The sequence below is a fragment of the Panthera onca genome, chromosome A2, assembly GCF_046562875.1.
Source record: "Panthera onca isolate mPanOnc1 chromosome A2, mPanOnc1 haplotype 2, whole genome shotgun sequence".
Taxonomy (NCBI): domain Eukaryota; kingdom Metazoa; phylum Chordata; class Mammalia; order Carnivora; family Felidae; genus Panthera; species Panthera onca.
Window position 1 is genome coordinate 83,737,207 of NC_138340.1, and position 17,931 is coordinate 83,755,137.

General features: G+C 34.9%; 1 protein-coding gene and 1 pseudogene across 5 annotated transcripts in view; one reads left to right on the top strand and one right to left on the bottom strand.

Annotated features, from left to right (window-relative positions):
* The window catches only part of MAGI2 (membrane associated guanylate kinase, WW and PDZ domain containing 2), a 1,340,829-nt gene that overhangs the window by 1,320,112 nt on the left and 2,786 nt on the right, over positions 1-17,931 (bottom strand). The gene's annotated exons all lie outside the window — the stretch shown is intronic.
* On the top strand, positions 9,271-9,675 carry LOC132679116 (small ribosomal subunit protein eS24 pseudogene; annotated as a pseudogene).

The window sequence follows — 17,931 nt, forward strand, 5'->3', positions numbered from 1 at the left end:
AAATATTTAATAAATAGTTTCTGAGGTTAAATAAAGACTGATAAGCTTGAATGTTAGCTAGAGGGAATAGCCTATTCTTTTCTTTCCCTTTCTATATTTGCTTTTGCCAAACTTCACTCAGGCTGGAAATAATCATAATAATTGGAACCAGCAGAAGGAAATAGCTGATGCTGCTAGGCAAGATGAAATAAATCTGCAACTCAAGTAATACTAAATATAAGCTCCACATGAGCATAATAGAACAAAACACCTGAGATAAGACTGTACTTTGGAGCCAAATTCTCAAGTTTACATTTTACAAGTAGATACATTTTAGAAATGCACTATTTATAATGTATCAGGATGGTACTGAGTGTAAACAAATAGCAGATTTATGTCACTATAGCAGTAAGACTAAATAATTTCCTAGGGGGAAGAAAGAAGACAAATAAGAAATATTTGATTTCTGAGAAAAAAAAAATTCATATAAAGCAATAATGCAATAAACTTTCAAGTTCGTAAAAAAAATATTTGTTTAAAAATTCAGAAAGCATAAAAACACTGTTAGGGGAATTTATATTCTTTGTCATTTGTAGAATTTGATACTCCTTCTCTTTTAACACAGTGCTATTGTAGTATTTTTATGGTTGCCAGTGGTGTATGCTATGCAGTACTGAGACAGCTGAATAAGAAATATTTTAACACTACTAAGATGCTTATGATTTCAGCATGAAAATTAGCAATTAAATTTGAAGTATTTGAACCATTCTAAGATGGGAAAAAATGAATGCCATTTCTATCAAAAACTCTGAAGCTTTGGAAAGGAAAACAGAACTGGAAAAGTAAAACATCTGAGTATTAGAACTGTCTGCTTTACAGTTGGAGGCACCTATGACGGGGATTGGTTCATTAATCCTCTAGACTCTGTCCTATTCTGTTTTAGCAACATGTAGAGCGGATAAAAGTTAGGCAGTCACTTAGGACTCAGTGACCTTGGGCAAGTTGAGTGACCTTGGGCAAGTTGAGTGACCTTGGGCAGGTAAGGACACTCTTTATGCTTCAGTTTCCTCACATTTAACTGGGATGATAAATATCACTTTTCCACGTAGAGTTCAATGTGAGCCTTAAATGAATGTAACTAAATGTGAGGTGGGACTTTTCCTGTTTTCCTGGAATGTAGCTAAAGCTTCAAAGCTAAGGACAATGGAAAAGAAGTTATCAGTCATATCCATGGTAAAGCCAGTCCAAAGATCATCAGTTCCAGTAGCCTAAATGAAAAGACTAAATATGTGAAAAGAGATCCACAACCAAAGATTCTTTGAAGGGAATCTTAGGGGACAATGAAGTATCATCTCAACTTCCCCCTTAGACTGCACTACCTGCAAGGAAGTGGTCCCTCACAAGGGTCACAGAATAGTTGCTTGCTGAATTCTTCAAACAGTCATAGTTTCAAGTGTGCAGCCCAGAAACAAAGTATGAGAGAATTCTGGGAACAACTGGAAAAGTTTTCCCATGAGCCTGAGGGTATTCATAAAGATAAGGACTTATGCCTACCTTTTGTCAGAGAATTCTGAAGGTGGGAGCTTGGGTGGAGCTGCCTATGATATTTGAACAAAAGAGATGCAGTTGCATTTCTGCAACAGGATGGGTCAAGGAAGACCACATGAAGTTTTCCAAGGCCAAGTAGCTAACTCAAGCAGAAAGCCAGTGACAGCGCTCTGGAAAGGATTTTGCTCAAGGGGGGTGCCTGCTGGGCCTAGGGGACAGTAACACAAAGAACCTGGAAGGGTAGTGCAGTGGGCAGGAGCTGATGGCAGAATTACAAGTGGTCAGGTTTAGAGCACACTGCCACTGTCAGGACGTGCTGCAATCAACACGGTGGTGTATGCAAAAGGTAGTGAGGAATAAGAGTGTGTCTGAAGAAGATACAAATGTGATCCATGACAGAAAGACAGCATCTGGATGCCTGACATAAACAGGGCACATATGGGCAGATTTAAAAGAACTAAAGAAACAAGGCCTTTGTTCCTTTATTCATGTTCCTCCTCCTCCCTTGCCCTGACCTCTGAGGAGACAGAGTAGGTGGGGGGTTGGGAGAGGTGGAGCAAACAAAACAATGAAAGGGACCACGCTAACCTCTCTCATTATTGGTTTCCAGAGTTCCTGGTCGACCTGAGCTCAAAAGATGATAGGGGAACCTTTCTGTTGGAAGCAATGTTAAAATTTAAATTGCAAACATACATTTTTTTATACCTGAAAATGAGACTATTCTGATATATTAAAACAAAACCAAACAAACAAACAAACAAAAAACAGTCATGAGGTGGGGTAAATGAGAAAAAATAATTATTTCTTGTTGATACTCTTTGAGCCCAACCTATTAAATAGTCACCAGAGACAGTACATACGACTGAAATGTTCTAAGAAGCCAAAACAACCTAGAGGTTTTTATTGTTAATACTGAATTTTTTTTATTAAATTCAGCAATGTTTACATTGCAGGACTAAGTTGGACATGAACTTTTAAGTTTGACATTAATAACTGTAGGAAGTGCCACAGAAATACTTAACTTTAAAAAATAAGAAAATTAGTTGACTCACCCATCAACCAAATACATCAAGATATCAAATGCAACAAAGAAAAGGAAAAAATAAATATTCTTAGTACAAAAATGTGTACTGTGATTTTCCTTGACTGAATGAGCTCTTCTTTTTTTATGTTTATTTTTGAGCACATGTACATGGGGTTGGTGTGGGGGGCAGTGAAAGAGGAAGACAGGATCCAAAGACAGCTCCAAGCTGATGGCAGAGAGCCCAAGGTGGGGCTCAAACTCAAGAACTGAAAGATCTTGACCTGGCCAAAGTCAGACACTTAACCGACTGAGCCACCCAAGCGCCCTGAGCTCTTATTTCTGATCACCCCATTTAAAGATATTTTGAAGTGGATGGCACATGAATGCCATTTATGACTAATTTACTATGAACTACTTAATCTACCACCTTTACATTTCCCTTAGTTCTCAAATAGAGCAATTTTCTCTCCTAAAACAGCCTGAAACAATTCTCATCTTAGATGAAAACCTCCCCTCTCGAGCAAAAGAGTCAATTTAATTCTCCCAACAAAGAAAATCTCTTACTCTAACTAAACTTCTAAGCTGTCTTTTGATACTGGAGGTCTATGGCAATGTCAGTCATTAGCAGCTAAACTCTCTTAGATGTTGATGGACAATGGACTCAGCAACCTGACTTTCTACAGGGCTCATACTATTTTGAATCAAGCAAGCATAGGTTGCACACTGCCAAACTATTTAATATATAACTTTTAAATTAAACAAAAACAGATTCCTTTCACAACCGTTTCAGTGTAAGAATAAAAATGTTACTCAATAAACTAGGAACATTTTGTAATTTAGATTAATTATAAGAATGTATTTCAGAACAAAACAGGGCATATTTTGGGGAAAAATAACACTTTAAGTGAAATGAGTCTCCTAATGGATGAGGTAGGTAGTGATCACACAGCCAAAAATCTACCACAACATAATAAAGAGTGCTGTAAGTATATTTAAAAAGAAATTATTTAAAATGATTTAAAATATTTTTCAAGGATATAACTGTAGGCTAAAATGGCTGTACTTACAATGTCTGTTAATTATGGATAGAGGTTCCTAATGTGTGTGATAGTTAAATTTATGTGTCAACTTGACTGGTCCACCGGGTGCCTAGATGTTTGGTCAAATATTATTTTAGCTGTATCTGTGAGGGTATTTTTGGAAGAGATTAACATTCAAATAGTTAGGATGAGCAAAGAATATCACCCTCCCTAATGCAGGTGGGCCTCGTCCAATCAGGTGAAGGCTTGAATAGAGCAAAAAGCTGACCCTCTCCCAAGTAAGGGAGAATGCCTCCCGCCTGAACTGCCTTTGAAATGAGACACCAGTTTTTCCCTGCCTTTGGATTCAAACTGAAACACTGGCTCCTCTTGACTCTCAGGCCTGCTGGCCTTCAGACTAGAACTATACCATCAGCTCTCCTGGGTCATCAGTTAGCTGACTTACTGTGGATATACTGGGAATTGTCAGTTTTCATAATCACATGAGCCAATTCCTTATAATCAATCAATCTACCTCTCTCTAAGTCTCTCTCTCTCTCTCATACTCTCTCTCTCTATATGTGTGTGTGTGTGTGTGTGTGTGTGTGTGTGTGTGTGTGTAAATATATCCTGTTGGTTCTGTTTCTCCTGGGAACTCTGACTAATACAATGTGTTTCAAATAAATCAAGTATTACAGGGAAGGAGGACCTTTATCATTCATTCATTCATTCATTCATTCAACAAATGTTTCCAAAACATTCTGCATATTTTCAGGCATCAGTCCAGGTACTAAGGAAATAAATATGAATTAAATGCTATACCTACCTTTGATGAATTGTGCATCTAGTTCAAGTAACATATTTCACAACTTTATTGGAAAACCATTACAAAAATCACATTTTGTTGTGATATTAAGAATTACAAAAATATGGATCTAATTTTCACATACCAACTCTGGACAAATAAATGAACGTTGAGATGTTAGGATATATATGTCATTCTTTTAATTAACAAAATTATATAACAGTTACACAGTTATACAATTATACAAAGTTCAAAATATTTTATGTGTAATTTCTAGTATCTTTAACTAGAGAAGCTACCTATAAGAAAGAAGATAAAAATTTGAGTGTTCAAAAAGTTACATATCCCAACCATTACCATAGCAAATATTTGAATAATTTCACATGGCAGAGGAAGGTTATTAATTTCAAACATAGTTTCAATAAAGAATCTCTAGTATAATTTAGAGAAGAATTTGCATTTTCAGGGTCTACTCCAAATATAGTCTATAATACCACAGCAATGGTCAAAGAGCTTGGTCTCAAAATAGCACCTCACAGATTTTAAAAAGTGAGGCATTGTTTAGTTTCTGTGACCTTTGAATTGAGACTAAAAATATACAGTACATAAAGGCAGCACTGTTGAAGACAGAGTTCTCACTATTATTGTTTGCATCTGGTTTGCTAATAAAATAGAAACATTATCTGTAGTGCTTAACAGTGATACATTAACATTAAAAATCTGTATATGATAATTATCTTCAATGTGATTCATACTATGAAGAACCCAATTTAAGAGGATTGGTTTGTACATTGTTAAAGATCTATGGGGGCGCGTGGGTGGCTCAGTCGGTTGAGAGTCCGACTTCTGCTCAGGTCATGATCTCACACTTCGTGAGTTCGATCCCCACGTCAGGCTCTGTGCTGCCGACAGCTGGGAGCCTGGAGCCTACTTCAGATTCTGTGTGTCCCTCTCTGTCTGTCCCTTTCCCACTCACACTCTATCCCTCTCTGTCTCTAAAAAAATAAATAAGTGTTAAAACAAATTAAGATTTATGTCCCTCCTCCCCCCCATCCTAAGGTAGAAATACTAAGTAAAGAAGATGCCATGTGCAGGCCTATGAAATACAGGCATTCCTCAAATTCCTATTCTTGGTCCCTTCTCACCCAGCGCTCTTCTAAGAGCACCAAAGCTCCTTGAGAAGCTACTACTACCAAGTAGAAACAATGCCACTCAATTCTCCAATCTGCAATTCTAACAATTCTGTGAGCTCTAGAGATACGTGACCAACAACCCTAATGTCATAAACATGCCATCATCTGCCTGCCAGGCACCCCAAACACATTATATTCTCAGGTATTCATTTTTCTCCACTCACTCTATTCTTTACATAATATCAACTGGAGCAAAATTAAATAAAATAAGCAAAATAAAATCTAGTAAAAATTTAAAAATAGGCCATTTTATAACTTAGTTTTGTTAACTCACTATCTCTAACTCCAATGACTAGTCTAAATTGTTTTAAGTAAAATATCAATGATTCATACCTCATGAATATAATCACATTACTTCTTCACTAAGAGCCAAAATGCACTGATAGTAGCATGGTGCTGCTTCTGCATTTGTCAAAGAGAGCAATTTTTAATTTCTAGAACAGCCTGAAGCCATTTCCCTTGTAGTTTAAATTTTAATCTCTGTAGCTAATGGCATCTTCATCTACTCCACAAAGCTATCCCAAGTCAGAAAGCTCAGAATTATCTTTGACTATTGTCTCCCCTTTACCACTATCTCCCATTCAATTGGAAATAAATTCTGATTCAACTGCCTTTAAAATATGTCTCAAGTTCATGTCCCTCCATTCCAACTACTGATACCAGACCTTAGGCCTTGTTCTGTTTCTTCTCCACCCAATACATACCTCAAGCCAAATTTCCCCCTTGCCCTGCCCCTGAAAACAACAACAACAACAACAACCACAACCACATTATGCTTCTCCATTTTTCAGACACCTTTCAGTGGCTTTACTCACCTAAAGAACAATGTCCAAACTCTTTAAGTTTAGGTTTGAGGCCTTTCCTGATAGGATTCCAAGTTTCCTTTCTGGAAAAAATTTTAGTTGCCACTAGGGGCACTCAGGTCCCCCTTTCTTTGGCCTCAATGACCTGTATTTTGTTCTCTGCACTGGAGGGTCACTTTTATCCTCTCTGACCTTTGGCCATGCTCTTCCTTCTGCTTTCTGCACCTCCCCTCCTGAAATCACACTCACACTTTAGGGCCAATGTCAAAGATCTTTTATGCTGTGAAGCACGCCCACGCCCAGCCATCTTCCATCTCTAGGCAGTAACACTTCCAACTGAACTGTGCTAACAGTTTTATAAAATATTTTCATGCATTATCTTCTTTAATTCTAACCACCCTAATGTAACATATGACTGAATCTGAAGGAAAGTTACCCCCAACCCTCCCATAAGGAAGTGAAAGCAATGAACTTGGGACTGGAATCCAATTCAGTCCTCTTACTCCAGGATCCACCCTCTTTATACGCTACTGCCCTGCTTCTTCTTTTCCCTTCTAATACTCTAAAAGCAATTTGTTTATTTCTGTATCATTCCATTAAAACTCAGTGTTTTAAGGCTGGGTTTGTACATAACTGCCTCTCCTGTTCTGTATTCTTGGATGGTAGGGTCTGACCCTTATTATTGTATTTATTTTATTTTTTAATGTTTATTCATTTTGAAAGAGAGAAATCATGAGAAGGGAAGGATCAGAGACAGGGAGAGGGAGAGGGAGAGAGAGAGAGAGAGAGAGAGAGAGAGAGAGAGAGAGAATCCCAACCAAGCTCCTCACTGCCAGCACAGAGCCTGATGCAAGGCTCTAACTCACTAACTGTGAGATCATGACCTGAGCTGAAAACAAGGGTCAGAGCCTTAACTGACTGAACCACCCAGGCACCCCTGGACCCTTATTATTTTAATGCCAGAACCTAGCTTTAGCATGACACAAAACAAAAATATAATGAATAATTATTTACTCAATTCATAAGTTAAAGGATCTTAATTTGCTAGAAGATTTTTATAATGGAATAAAATATATTTATGTGACAAACACAGAAATTCGATCATAACACAAACATGTACAACACTACCCCCTCTGGTTTTGTTTGTTTGTTTTTTTTTTTGAGAGAGAGTGTGAGTTGGGGAGAGGGGCAGAGGGAGAGAGAAACAATCTTAAGCAAGCTCCATGCTCAGCACAGTCTGACGTGGGGCTCGATCCCATGATTCTGAGATCATGACCTAAACCAAAATCCAGTAAACCAACTGAGCCACCCAGATGCCCCACCCCTACCCATCTTAACCATGCATCCCCTACAGAGCAACTGCCTATCACCTTTTACTATATGTACACTTCTTGAAGGAGCAGGATGCACATGCTATTTCTATTTTCTTACCTCCTGTTCACTCTTCAACACTATGACATCTGGTTCTCCTGCTTCTTCCACTCCATGGAAATGACACTAAACAAACGTGACCTCCATTTTTGCCAAATACAATAGAACCATTACAGACATCATCTTTAACCATTTCTGCTGTGTCTACCAGTGCTGCCCATTCACTCAACATTAAGACAGTCTGATAACAGTCTTAGGTTCTTTCCTGGGATCCCCTGACTTCTAAACCATAGATGCCACAGTATTTTTTTTTTGTCTTTTTGCCTTTACATTCTTTTGTCAGATGATCTCATGCTCCCTAATCTACACATTCAATCCCAACCACTCTTCCAAATTTAAGGCTGTAATAGTCAGATGCCTATTTGTTCCAGGTACCTCATATTAAATAGATCCCAAATGGAATTACCTTCTATCCACATTTACTCCCTGCCTCTAGTCTCTGTAATGATTGACACCAGTTAACAGAAACTAGAAAATCAACCAAGATAACCTCTTTCTTTATCCCTATCCAATCAGATACACTGACAATTTTACCATCTATATATATTTCTTGAATCAGTTCCCTTCTTTCCCACTCCTACCCTCATTGTTATGGTTCAAGACCTCAAAACCTCTCTTCTGGGTAAGTCTGTAGCCTCGTAAATTGTCTTTCTGCCTGTATCTTCAACCTCCTTTAATTGGGTCTTTTGACTGACTGCATGTGCTCCATGAAATGTTGCCTACATTTCTCCTCACAGGGAAAACAATGGACAAATATGATCTTCTCAATCCTGTTCTTAAAACCTTTCAAACATAGAGAAGCAAATGAGCCATAGCGGTTAAGAGTATTGACTAGGTTTGAATCCTGGCTCTGCTAATTATTATGTGTCCTTGTATGAGTTTTTTAATCACTCCAGGCTCCAGTTTTCTTATCTGCAAATGGGCTTAATGGCAGTAGCTACCTTGTAGAATAATATGAGGATTAATTAACATTTATCTAAAGTGTTTATCTGCCTGACATACAGTAAGCACTGCACAAATGTTTGCTATTAATAATAATAATAATAATAATAATAATAATACTCAGTGGCTCAACATTCAGTTCTATATGATGGTTTGGCCCACATCTAATCCCCCAAAGTCACTTATTTCTAATATCTATATTAAACTCCAGACTTTGGTGCTTAGAACCTCTTTATCACCTTCCTTGAAACTTTTAATATCAATGCCTCCTTGCTTTTTCTCAAGAAGTGTTTTCCTATCTTCCTTGCCTGATATACTTTACGTACTATTGTATATAGTTTTGAGTCTGTACCACACTCCAGGCCCTGGGCTATGCATATTATAAAGGCATTATAACATTTATTCTTCATAGCATCTTTATGAAGTGGGTTCTGTAATGATACCTATTTTACAATGGATGGCGCTGATTTATAAAAATGTAAAACAATTTGTTTGTTCCCTGACTGCTTGAAGCTTGGCCACCATCATGAATGACATAGTAACTATCAGGACCAGGAAGTTCATGACCAACTGATTATTTCAACAGAAACAGATAGATGGTCATTGATATTCTTTATCCCAGAAAGGCAACACAGTACCTAAGATAGAAATTCTGTATAAACTAGCCAAAATGTACAAGACTATACCCAATGTCATCTTTGTATTTGGATTCAGAACTCATTTTGGTTGTGGCAAGACAACTGCCTTTGGCATGATTTATGATTCCTTGGATTATACAAAGAAAAACAAACCCAAACATAGACTTGCCAGACATGGCCTGTATGAGAAGACAAAGATGTCAAGAAAAAAGCAAAAGGAACAAAAGAACAGAATGAAGAAAGTCAGGGGGATTACAAAAGCCAATGCTCATGCTGGCAGAAAGAAGGAGTAAAGAAAAGATTCTGCAGTGACTATCTGTGGTGACTGTGCACATTTTTCATGTGAGAATTAATAAACTAAGAACTTAAAAAAAAATAAAACAATTTGTTCAATTTATGTCTAGTATGGGGCAGAGCTGTGACTGGCATCCACAACTGTTGGTCACTAAATCTCCATGCTCTTGACTATTATACTACACTGTGAAATTCCTAAAGTGGAATCAAGATTTACACACCCTTTGGGATGCCTGACCCACATCACCCACGTGAGACTCTATGCTGCACAAGGGGCCTGCTTGGGATTCTCTCTCTCCTTTTGCCCCTCTCCATCCTCACACTTTCTCTCTAAAATATGTTTTTACAATGAAAATACAAATTAAAAAAAAAAAAGATTTACACACCTTTCTATGGTCATTATCTAGCACAGTGCCCAGAACATATCATTAAAAATATACACATAGAGTTTATGTAACTACTTGAACTGAAATCCATGATGTCGAATACTAAGAACGCCTAACCATTATTTCTTCCACAAAATGTTTTCTTTTCTTATTTTTTATTCTGTTTACATCATGGAAGGTATATTTAAAAGATGAAAAGATATTCTCAATAATTTTTAACTCAGATCACACAGATATACAACAGGATGCAACTACTTGAGGGTATGGATGATGTCTTAATGGTTATTCATCTTTTTACTACCAGTTTCTATTTCAGTGTTACTAGAGAATAGGTTACCAATAAATGTTTGTTAAATAATAAGTAAATGAATTCTAGTCCTGGAAAAATGGACGTTGGAACATTTTTGATGAGTCAGTTTATAATTATATACACTCCTGGATCAATGGCACAGACATTTGTAAATATTTTATAATTCAAAAAAAATATTTCAAGTTGGTTTTGGCATGCATTGTGGGTATATTTTTGTAGCTGATTTGCTTTCTTGATTATGTTCTATTTTGGGTAATGTTAAAATGAACTTGTGTTCCTACATATTTTACTTCACAACAGTTAAAATTTTCTGGAATTTAAACAGAAGTCCAACCAGAGCAAACTAAATGAGGTAACGGAGACATACCTAGAATTTGAACTTATCTAACAGGAAAATACACCTTGGTTTATTCTTCAAATAGATTTATCTTTTCAAAAAGAAGATCTTCACCATTGCTCCCAAAACAATAAAATAGGAATGCAATATCTATTTTTATAACATTTTAGAGTCGTATCAATTAGAAGATTTTGGTTGCAAAATAACAGAAAACCCAACCTACCTAACTAAACCCAACTAAACCTAATGGTTTAAAATATCTTTTAATATCTTAAATACCTTAAAATATCTATTAATAAATAAAATAATAAATAAAATAAAATAAAATAAAATAAAATAAAATAAAATAAAATAAAATAAAATAAAAATCTTAAAATGCCTATTACTTCAGTAACAAGAACACTGAGATTGGGCTGGTTCTGGGTTCATTATTTTAGCAGTTCACCAAGGAGCTAGTAGCTTTTTCTCACTCCATTCTACCAATCTCCACCTTTTGGGTAGCTCTCCTCATGAACACAAGATGACTATAGTTGCTCCAGGCATCACCTCCACATGCAGCAACTTTCACAGACAGAAATGTGAATAGCTCTGTCCTGAATCTTATTTTAAAAACTAAAAAATTTCTCAGAAAGTCCCCAGGGGGATTCACCTTACTTTTCACTACTTAGAACTGGGTTATAAGCCATTTCCTAAAACAATCATTGGCAAAGAGATGAAATTACCATGCTTGGTTTACACTAGTCTAAGTTCATCCCCTTGGGATGAGGCCACGCTAATATGAAACACATGGCATAGCAGCACATCAACATGTGGATACTTGAACAAAACTGTCATTCTGTTAGTAAGGATGGAGGCAAGAAGAGAAGAAATGCATTCCAGTAGAGAATCAACAATGTCTCCTTAATAACTCTGTGGTCTTCTAAAGTCTGTCTGAAAACATATTCAACTGAAGCAAAGCATCTCCTTAGTCAATGCTAGAAGAGTCATCGTGATGCTTTTCACACTATGCAATGAAGACTTCCCAATTATTTTTAAAAAAGCATTTTCTTGATTCTTAGTAGTAGTTTAGCATATTGTTTGAGCTATCAACAATATCATTAATTTTACATAGTTTTTCTTAGACTTCATAGTATATGTGCACTTTATAGATCCATATACAGTATCACTCCATAGTGAATTAATTTGACATAAAGAAAATGGCTTTGAATTTAACACATTAATGTAATTCAAAATATTCTATTCTCCATTTCATAACAAAATCTCTTAGGATTCAGGCTAATTAAACTTGGGTTTCTTGACATCTTTAATTTAAGGCAATACTATTACCTGTATTTTAGCTAAACATTTGTAAGTTAGGCATCATTTAACCTATTTTTAAATGATTACTGCTTTAGAATTGTAATACACCTTTTATCCGTAGCAAGTTTGATCAGGTGCTCTTACCTTTCTCTGAGACATCTAAACCAATGAAAATTAAAACACTGTAAATATGTTATCATGATGATGACCAAGCATGCCTCTTGTCCCTGACCCATCTTTTGTTACCTTATCATTAGGGCATTATCCCAGGCATTATGTAGTCCATCAGCCACTTGGCCATGCAAATAAAAATTATCAAATTCCAAACTATTAAAGCCTGACTTCTCATTATCACTTCTTAAGAATATATGTGAAATGTATAAATCATCTGGGTACTTGATTTCATTATGTCTTTATGGTATCCCACTATCAGAGCTAATAGGGGTTAAAAAATACCACTCACAGGGGTGTCTGGGTGGCTCAGCAGGTTAAGTGTCTGACTTCGGGTCATGATCTCACGGTTCATGAGTTCTAGCCCCACATCAGGCTCTCTGCTGGTAGCACCGGACCACTTCAGATCCTCTGTCTCCCTCTCTGCCCCTTCCCCCACTCTCAAAAAAAAATCAACATGAAAAAATCCCACTCACAGTTGAAAATTAATAGGTGACTATGCAAACTGTTCAGCTAGATTTGTCACACATGGAAAAATTTCATGTAACTCTTTCTCTAAAGTAAGACTATATCCTCACATGCACATATCTTTCTGGGACTATGGATTTAAAAACTGGCATTAAACTTTAGTGTTTGAAAAATGTGTGTGCCCACCCACATGCGTGTGTGTGTGTGTATGTGTGTGTGACATCCATGTACACAAAGAAGAAAAGTAAATCTGTTGTTCACTAGAGTGATCTTTCACACTGAAGGGAAGAAAAGCATAGGCACTTTCAACCAAAAAGGAAAAGGAGATTCAGCTATAGACCTTTCAGAAGAAATACAAAGGAAGGTTTTATTACTTTAATTGCAAAGAGATAAGAGCATATTGATAACATTCTTGCACTTCTGGCCGGGGGAGGGGGAGGTCAACTTCTATTTAGACCCCAGTCCTAACACCAACAAAATGGCCACCCTCCAAGTACCTGATTTTCTAGAAAAGTGAGATTACAGTTATTCATGTTCAAGGTGCTTTTGGAAATAAGCCAAGACTTCTGGGAGGTTTTAGTGACCCTTTAAAAAGCCTAAAAGCTAGCTACTATTTAAAGAAATTTTGTCTTTAACATCCTTACAGCACAGACTGCAAAGAAAGGGGTCAACCACAGACTGATCAGAACGCTTCACAGATGTAACACTGGACATTACATATCTCTGAAATTTGCTCATGCTTGCAACCCAGCCCATCAGATTTTGACAAGTTCAGGTTATGTTGCTAGATAATCTGTGGGTTTCTACAACATTTGTTATCCTTGTATTCATATAGATTCTAGCTAAGTATAAACCTTCCTGTGCACAGCAATACGAAATACTAGGATAAGCAACAATGCTCACTTGTAAAATAAAAATAAATGTTAAAAATTATATGTATTTTGCACTTAACATTTTTACTCAAACTCTATGATCTATTAAGTGACAATGTAAAGAGCAAACCGTTTTTTTATGCTACTCATACCCATGGCAACAAAAATAATTCAACATTACATTTGGGAAACTCATGTTTTAAGAAATTTCTTCAAACAAAATGTAATTTGAAAAATAGATAAATAAAATATACTTTTTTGACATTAAACAAGTATGCTTCTTCCTGCTTCGTTTCATGGTCACTTAATAAAATTATGATTATTTACAGAAAAATCTGATTTCACATGTACAAATTTCTCTAAACGCAGTTTAAGAGGGTCAAAAAAATCTACAAATTTGTCATTAGAAAAATAAGTATCTATAGAATTTCTTTTATTTGAAACTATAAATGTTTATATTTTCTTCTGTTACATATTTGATTTGGCCTATTACTGGATATATAACGACTTCCATGGTTTTGACACTGATTTTTTTAAGTGGGCCAAAATAACTGAAAATGACATAAAACTTCACATGGATTCATATAACAATTACAAGAACAAATGTATTTCAAGGTAGAGCAAGCCAAATAATCACAAATTTTGAAACAAATCCAACCATTTATTTAAAATATCTACTCATTAGCCTACTGGATCTTTGAAAATTAAGACATGGGATGCATTTAAGTGAATATTCAGCCAGTTGTCAAATAAGAAACCTTTTTCTATTTCTTCTGAAGTATCCAAATCAGTCAATGTTATATACTACACTTAATACAATTTTTTTAAGTTTTTAAAAAATTAATCTCCAAACAGAATTTTTTTAAGAGTTGATAATGTGTCAATGAGTGCAATAATTAGTGGAATATTCCAATAATTAGTGGAATATTAGAATAATGGAATTATTATTTCTCTAGGATGATATGAGCATTTTACAACACTTTTTAGCAGATGTGTATCTTTCACTAATTGAATTCAGTAATCATGAGCTTGTTATTAAATTATCTATATAATATTAATTAAAATTTCCTTTCATTAAAGGAAATAACACATCAGTCCATACTGGAGATAGAAGAAAGAAAGCTGGGAATGAAATTAAATAAAACATTTTTAAAAGGTCACAACACTAAGAAATTTGTAAGACCCTTTTCCATATTTCTTGTCATGTAAATAGCTAGTACAGGTAAGAGATATTTTTAAAAATTAATATTAAACACTGGAGCTTCAAGTTACAGGTTTCTGTTGAATTCAAAGATAGGGTTAATTCAACTAAAATCCTAAAATCATTGGAGAGCTGATGGTAGCTATATTGTTGATTGTTCTATATAATAAGTATTAATTCAGAGAAGTATTTATATTGAATTGCTGACATTCTCACAAGTGCAAAGTAAGTTCCTTGCTGTATTTTATGCATTTTTATTATACATAGTGGACTGTGAACACTTATGAATTAAATCTGTTTGTGATTGCTCTTTATGAGATACTTGATTTCTAGCTGAGAAGTCAAAGTTCATTCTTAAAACATGTACTTGTATCTAAAATAGTCCCATGTAAAAAGGATAAATAAATTCCTAAATTTAAATTAGTGAATTCTAATAGGATTTCAATGCCTGCCAAGCCTAGAGTAAATGATTCAATACATTCACCAAATGCGTAAAAGATATGGGTACAAAGGAATAAACTACTCAGTGAAAACAAACAATGGCTAAAATATGCAAATAATTAAACAGTGATCTGCACACATAAAGGCAGCATCAGTTGGAATTATTTTTAAAAGGTAAAAATATGTTCCATTCCAGTTAATAGTATACTCTTCACATTAATGCTTTACAAAGAAAATGATTACTATACAAAAAAACCTCAAGAATACTACTTGCAAATTACTCATACTATCAATAAGTCAATCATTTCATATATTTCAGTTAGTCTTCAATTAGAATGAAATATCCTGAAAGTTAACAACATTTCATATGTCACTAGCTCAAAATGACCATATGTCTGGAATAACATTTGTGTGGAGTAACACTTATATAACGCTCATTATCTGCCAGATACTACCTTATTTTAAATACATAACTTATTTAATATTCTCAAAGTACTATTACTACACCAGGCTAGATAACTTGTTTATACTGCCCATACTAAGTGGCATGCTCAAGATTCAAAATCAAGCAGTCTTCTTGGAAGACTGTTAAAGAACTACTACTCTATCTTACCTCTTGAAGGAAATGATTCAACCAGGGTCTGCTATGCATTTGAAAGCCAATGTTTTAAACTATAAGCAGTCAGAGTTGTCAAATGTGAAAACTTTTTGCTAATTATGAAAGTGAATGTGTGAGTTTCAAGAAACTAAAAAGGAAAGTGAGCATAATAAATATGCCAAGAGATCACACAGTATAAATGTTAAGAGCTGAGATGGTGGCACTTAAATACTTCAGCTGTGATTTCATCCTGAGATGAGTCTCATTCAAAACACACACATAAAAAAGCAAACTGTCATATTTAACATTCAAGGTCATACCATTTAAATTATGTACATATACCAAAAACTACAGTAGTCGTCATCCATAAATTATGACCAAAGATAATTGTCTCATTAACCTGGTTCCAAAACATTAAAGATAATTTATTCTAAAATAATTAACTGATCAAATTGTTCTAACAGTTTGATTGTTTATTGGTCAATAAAATTCACATACCTTAAATTTTTATGAAGGAAAGTCCATCTTTATTGGAGAAAATTTGACATGATTTGCTTTTACCTTTCCAAATAAAAAGTAGCACAGAGGTTTAACTGATACTAGCCTGAAGTCAGTCAAGAAGAAAGCATAACTCCTAATAAATGTGGATCTATTTTCCTTTGAAGAAGGCTTTGAAAGAAGCAATAGGAGGGAGAGCAATGTACATCTCTAGAACTGAATTTCAAAGGCCTTATTTGGCCCTTCTTCCACATGGGAAGAATTAGAAAACTTTTTGCCTTTTATTTTCCATTGTAAGATCCTAAATGGGAAAATAAGTCCAGGCTATGTAGGTCTCCATGTGGGATTAGACGCAGTGGCAGCCATAGTGCAAGGAATGTAGGACACAATGGTCTATGTAACTGGCTGCTGTGAACTTTAGTGGCAAACTTTAAAAAAAGAGAGAAAGAAAGAAAAACCTTTCGCACTTCAGCAAAGATCTCAAAATCACTCCAAGAAACTTCCTTCAACTGGGTCTACTGCACTAATGAGATCATGGAACAGATCTGCTAATTTAGAATTAAATGCTTTGGTGAGGAAAGTTTATTATTATAAACTAAAAAGTCAGAGTTTATAAAAACAAATTAGATGTGACAATACATGGTATTTTTCATATATGACTCATCACTGTGTGGATTAAAAGCAGCTTGAATTTAATTAAATGGCTTCTAAGAATGGTTTTAAAGACATTTAAACAATGCAGAAAAATTACGATACATCTACTTTGTTTAGTATATCTTAAAATCCTATACTTTGTCCTCTTTTAAAGTTATAATTTAAAATTATAACAACTATCAGAATTGATAAGTCACTATACTGTATACCTGAAACTAAGATAACACTGTATAACTATGCTAGAATTAAAATTTAAAAACTTAATTTTTTCAAAAATGCTTAAAAATAAAGTGCTAAAATAAAAAATAAAAGTAAAAAGGAAATAAAATTATGACAACTATAATGTTAAATTAGCCAAACAAGTAAATAAAAATTGAGTAAACAATGCAATTTTATCTGGTGCGCTTTTTATTAATATTCTTATTATTTAAATGTCTACTTTTCTTTGGAAAATTTGCCTTAGTTTACCTGATTATGTATGTAGCTTCTGTTTAATACCCAATGTTTAAATGAATATTCAGAAATCAATCAACTCATTCACATTTTAAAAATAAAATTGCTAAACAAACAATGTTTCAGGTTTTCAGCTATGCCAGTTTGTTGCTTTTCCAGAAATAAGAACACTGAGCCAAGAGCTTCTAAATATTTTTCTGGCAAGTAAAATCTATAGTAAAACTCCAGACACACAGGTACCATTATCTAACATTCTGAAATCTTCATTTTGCTTACAATGATAAATAAAATAAACCTATCTGTTGTTTGACAAGGGAAAGAATGGTTTCAACAAGGGAATAGTATATATAAATGATGATATTTAGAAGAATATACAATAAGATTATATTTTCCACAAAAGCTAAGTGAGGCTTTTTTTTTTTTTTCTTTCTTGGTCAATAATAACTCAGGTTGTGAACCAGGTTCCTGTGGAGGCTCTGTGAACATCATTACCAGCATCAATCATCAATGACCCAGTGAAGCCCAGAAACAAACAGTTAACAAAGAAAGAAAAGAGATTTTTCCCCT